The sequence below is a fragment of the Chinchilla lanigera genome, unplaced genomic scaffold (genome assembly GCF_000276665.1).
Source record: "Chinchilla lanigera isolate Chin_1 unplaced genomic scaffold, ChiLan1.0 scaffold00046, whole genome shotgun sequence".
Classification (NCBI taxonomy): Eukaryota; Metazoa; Chordata; class Mammalia; order Rodentia; family Chinchillidae; genus Chinchilla; species Chinchilla lanigera.
The window spans coordinates 2955643-2961724 of NW_004955447.1; the positions used below are offsets into that span (position 1 = coordinate 2955643).

General features: G+C 38.6%; 1 pseudogene; it reads left to right on the forward strand.

Moving 5' to 3' along the window:
* Nucleotides 1–898: 898 nt before the first annotated feature.
* LOC102028354 lies at nucleotides 899–4387 on the forward strand (annotated as a pseudogene).
* Nucleotides 4388–6082: the final 1695 nt, after the last annotated feature.

A 6082-nucleotide genomic window follows, 5' to 3' on the forward strand; every position in this document is an offset into this window, starting at 1 on the left:
ATAGTTTGTCGTATGTCTCTCTAGTTTTAATTGATCTCAGCTAAAGAATTTAAGGATTTTTGTTGAGCATCATAGATTTTATTTTAATTTTTTCTTAATAACCCGTAACAGTGGTCAGTTCCCAGTATAGCTGGAAGCTGCCAGAAGGTATCAGTGATTGGAGCTTTTCTCTGTATAGCTTATTATTTGGCATTGTTTTAAAATATGTTTTGGTTATGCTTTACTGCTGGATATTTAAGACCAAGTTAAGGTGAGACCTGTGTTAATTAAATTAACTTCTACTGTCTATTGAGGTCAGTTACATTTCCTCAGGCCTTACTTTGAAACCATGTACAGAGCCTCTCAGCTCCTCAGTCAGTGTCTGTCATCAGGATGAATCACTGCCTTTGCCTGACTGATTACTTTCTATGAAAGCATAGGAAATTGTTTTTCTCTAGTGACATACTGTTAGCTGTGTTTCTGTCTTCTAGGGCTGACTAATCTCCTTGCCCAGGAGGTTGGGCAACTCACTAGATTGTAGGATGTCACAAAAGGTTTCCTTCATGTCCTAGGTCCTTGTTGTCCTCAGAAGGCTGAGGCTAAATTATTGGCTCTCCTTTTAGTTTTGGCCTCTAAACTTCAGTTGTTGAGCACCCAGAAGAGAAGATCAGTGAAATTAATATTGTAGTGGGTTTGATTATTATAATTTTATGTAAATACCAAGCATTTTAAAATATAAAGTGTAGAAGTGGACTGTTACTTCTTTACTGACCATGGTTATCCTAGTAGTTGAATCCCTGTAAAATGTTAACAGGTAACAGTTATATAGTTTTACAAAGAAAACTTGAAATCAAAAGCTACACATGAGAACCACCACATATCCACCAATTCCAGCCTCTACCGCCCAAGCCCAAGCAACATGGTGGTGCTGGCTAAGGCCAAAATCCTATCCCTGGTGGTGCACAACCCCAGTGACCTTCACCTGGAGAACAACCCATTCCAGAACCTGACTCAAATGAAGTGCTGCTGCAGATGCACTCTCATGGGATCAGTATCTCTAACATCCACTATAGGGCAGCATGGCTGGATCAGGCATTTCATTGTGATGAAGCTAATGGTGCTGGAGCATGAAGCTTAGAGGACATTCATGAAAGTGGGGTCATAGGTGAAGCACCTAAAATCAGATAACCACATCACCATTAAGCCTGGGCCCCCCATGAAACCAATAAATTCTGCAAGTTCAGCTGGTACAACCTGTCACCAACCATCTTCTTCTATGCCACACCCTTGGATGGCAGGAACCTCTGCCATTTCTACAAGCACAGGGCTAGCTTCTGCTACAAGCTCCCCAACAGTGTCATCTTTGAGGAAGAGCACCAGATAGAGCCACTCTCAGTGGGCATCTACACCTGCTGGTGTGGTAGAATCTTCCTGGGAAAAAAGGTCTTCATGTGCACCACTGGGTCAGTTGGGCTGGTCACCTTGATCATGGCCAAAGCAATAGGCACAGTAGCCATGGTGGTGACTGATCTATCTACCTCTTGGCTGTCGAAAGCCAAGGAAGTCAGGGTTGACTTTGTCTTCCAGATCTCCCAGGAGGGCCCACAGGAAATCACCAGCAAAGTGGAAGGGCTGCTGGGGTGTAAGCTGGAAGTCACCATTGAGTGCACATGGGGCAGAGAGACCATCCAGGCGGGCATCTATGCCACTCACTCTGGGGGGACCCTGATGCTGGTGGTGCTGGGCTCTAAGATGACCATTGTGCCCCTGGTGCAAGCTGCCATCTGGGAGGTGGACATCAAGGGCATGTTTCAATACTGTAACATATGGCCAATGGCCATTTTGATGCTTGCATCCAAACCTGTATATGTAAAAGCCTTAGTCACCCATCAGGTTGCTGGAGACCACTACAAAGTGGCTCTGAGTAGGATTTAGTATTAACCAATTGACTTCACATGTTTACTTGTGAGCTGTCCAAAACTTAGGCACCTTGTCTGAAGATGGGCATCAGACTCATAGTAAGTAAACCTTGATGAGTCAATGGTCATTGCTGAGGACTGTATTGGCCTGTGAAGCTGTGATGCCTCAAAGGACAATATAAGGCCACAGCTGAGGATGTTTGGCTCCAATCTCAATTAACTAAAAGGAGACTGCACAGGGGCTATACCTGCACAGCTGCAGGCTCTATACTCTTAGAATAAATACCAACCTAAAGATGAGATTGTTCTCCTGATTGACATAATTTACTACTTAGGAAAATATTTACCAAGGTCCTGCTAGATTCCTGCATTTTCTTGAGTATCCTGCTCTTTTGTTTGAAAACCTAATAAATATGGGCTGCCTAGAGAAAGTATGGGTCTTAACCCAGAGAATCTTAAATTCAGTATGAGAGTTAGACCCTCCTGGAGCCCTGAAATCATTTCAATTGTCTCATTCATTTAAGCTTTCACCATCCACTCATGTGGGACACTGCAGGCCTGATAAGCTCGGACTAACTAAGGGTTATTATCCTGATATTTGGTGCCCCAGAACAGGCACTTCTGGACTAGAAATTTTTATCCCAGCAAATAAGTCTATCTAGAGTAGAAAGTGTGGGAGATGGAGAAGACCTTCACAGGATGAAAACTTCATCAGGGACACCTGTAGAAGAGAGGAAAGAGAAGCATTCCACAAGTATTAGGGGTGAGTCTTCCACCATGAAAAGCCATTTTACCTAGGAGTAAAATGGGCCCAAAATTTTCAACTGAAGAGCAATGATACACAGCTGCTCCAAGGTTTGCTTAAGTGCTCAGGGGCTGGTCTGCCAACAAAGCACCTAACAAAAATGTTCAGAGTTGGAAAATATTTTAAAAAGGCACACAGTAGAGGAAAAGTATTTTCCCCTGAGATATTCTCAACTTGAAACCAAGTTTGTTCAGTTTTAAGTCTGTTGGAGAGCTCACAGCCAACAATCTCTGATTTGGACAACACCAAGGAAATAAAAGAGCTCCCAGCAGAGGCACCTGTAGCAACAGCAGAGTTTTTAAAGGGATTGCCTCAGCAGGAGCAGGAGCCTTTTAAAAGAACTCCCCATGTAGCTCAATCCAGAAACTTACAGGTTTTAAAGGGACAAGCAGCCACAAAAGGGAAAATCACTAACATCCCTTCTTGAGTCCAGTTGGAACTCAGAGAAATGCTAATAATAAGTTTTTGTTCATATGCCTGTTGAATTACAAAATTCAGGATTAGATCAGCCTGCAGCTTGCAGAGTTGCTCTTGTCAGAAGTGATAAACCTACCCCAATTACCAGAGGAGTTTGGGGTCCTCCCCCTCAGGGAACAATGGGTCTTGTGCTAGGAAAAGCTGTTCTAAATTTAAAAGGAATGACTATTGTGGCTAGTGTGATTGATGGTGATTGTTGAGATGAAATATGTTATTGCATGTGCCATGAATCTCTGACTCTTTGAACAAGGAGAGTATGTAGCACAATTGATTTTGTTACCTATAGCTAAACCTTCTGTTTTTAAATATAGACAGCTCATGAGGGAGCAAGACCCTCAGAGTAAGACTACAAAGAGAGGAGTTTATTTTACATAGGTGGTGTCTAAAAACATGCCTATGTGTTTTGTAAAGATGGTTAGAAAATGTTTTGAAGGCTCAATAGATACTGGCATGGATATGTCTGCACTTGCATTAGAACAATGGCCCACCATGTGGCCAACACAAAAGGTCCCTAACTTTTTAATAGGACTGGGGTCCTTTCAGCATGTATTAAAAGTGCCTCACCCTTGCCTTATGGAGGGCCAGACTAACAAAAGAGTTTCTTTTTAGCATATATGGCACCTATTCCAGTCAATTTGTTGGGAAGAGATTTATTACAAAATTGGAAATTAATATTGATTAGTGATTCTGATCTTAACTTTAAACAAATAAATTCCAATTCTAAAATTAAACAAATAGATTCAAATCCTAAAATTAGACAAATGATGATTAACATGGGATATCAAGAAGATAAAGGACTAGGAAAAACTTACAGGGAATCAGAGAGCCTATAGGAACTACATGTAAGAATGACAGGCATGGTATCAGATATCAACAGGTGTTTTTTTTTTTTTTTAACAAGGACTATAGATCTCCCCCTGAAACAGTTCTGCCTTTACAATGGAAAACTGAAGAACATGTTTGGGTGTATCAATAACCCCTTTCCAGGGAGAAACTAATCCAATTACACAAATTAGTTGAGGAATAATTCCAGCTAGGACATTTAGAATACTCACTTAATCCTTGGAATACTCCTGTCTTTGTTATTCCAGAGAAATCAGGCAAATGGAGGTTATTGCAAGACTTAAGAGCTGTAAATTCTTGCTTGCTTCCTATTCAGGTGCTACGACCAGGATTGCCAAACCCAAGTGCAATTCCTAGTACTTGACCTAAATCTATATAATTTCTTTAGATATATCTTTGCTATGTTAAGTCTTACAGAAGGATTCCACAAGTGTTATTTTAAAAAGGGGGGTAAGTCTACATAAGTGATAATATTAACCTAAATTATTAATCTAACAGAGTGATCCCAAGAACCCTGTTGCAAGAAAAGAAAAGAAGATCTAAGTATGTGACAGAGTGTAAGTTTTATAGAGAGCGATCCCCTGAACACTCTTGGAGGAAAAGGTCTGAGTAGGTGACAGAGGGTGTGGAGATGAGTAAGTTGGAAGCTACATAAAAGAAAGGGACATGAAAGTTGCTGGTATTGTTAAGAGAAAATAGAGTACTAAAAATATATTAAATATAGATAAAAGCTTTTTATTTTTCCAAATTCTTTTTATAAGAGATCTCTGCTAAATGACCTATCCAAAAAAGGAAATAAAGTTCTGATTAGTCTTTCTATGATTAGAAACTTAAACAATTGTAAAAGATTATTACAATTTAAGATGGTCAAAACTATATTTGAGTGCACTCTGATTTTACAAGAAGATTGTCTTGTGTAGATTTTTTGTTTGTTTGTCTCTTTGGTCAACCTGTAAACAACTGTTTTACTTGAGCTCAAGAAACTTTTCTTCTTTTTGTATTTCTTGATTTTTGAAGCAATTGTCTGATCTAATTTGGCTTATAGATAAATGTTATCTAAATTGAAGATTTGCATCTACCAAGTTGCCACTGGTCAAAATGGTATTAAAATTAGTTTTATAAATGTTATGCAAATTGTTGCTTATGTATTATGATTTGAGAATCTTTCATTGTTCAAATTTAATGTGTTGAATATTGAGATTGTTTTCGTAGGTCATCAAAAATTAGTTAAGAAAATTAAATAACAATCCCTTACGGTGGAGAGAAATTGTTGGACAGGATTCCAACTGATGAATTAAAAGGCAGCTGCCTAGAATAACATAAACCAGGTTTTGCTCATTAATAAGGAGCCCCAATAATCTCCTTGGCCTTATGGAAGGCACCTCAATAAATATGGTTCAAAATATATTCTTGTGATGTATTTACATTGGCCATTGTCAGAAGGTTAAGTTTTTTACATTGGCCCATGTCAGAAGGTTAAGTTTTTAAAAATAAGACATGAAAGTTTTCTGATTAAAAGATGCTCTTGGTACAAAACTAAATTAAGAAACAAAATAATGACAATTTGTTATTGCTAATTTCATGATGTATTTAATGTGTTCATGCCTTCCAAATGTACAGTATTCTAAAATGTAAAAGTGGGATTGTTTATATAGTGATAGACATTTTCTTTCAGATTCAGACATCTGCTTTTCTTGTGCTCCAGATATTTGTAATAAGAGGTTCATGTGAAGACAACATGAGGTCATCAGCCAAGGGATAATTTTTAACAAAAGCTTATGTGGTATGCATGTTATGTATAGGCCACTACATTTAAAAATGCTTCAGTATTATACAGCCCAGACAATGCTACAAATTTCTACAATGACATCCTATTAAAGGACAGCAAATTAGGTGAAAGCTTCTTATGTATTATGTAGGGATGTTTGACTAAAAAGCTATTTTATTCCAAAATGGAGATTTAAATGTGCTACAAAAATGTCATCATGACTATTATGCTATGCTACTATGTATGGCTTTTGATTTGAAATTTTCTCTGTAAAACTATATAACTGTTGTC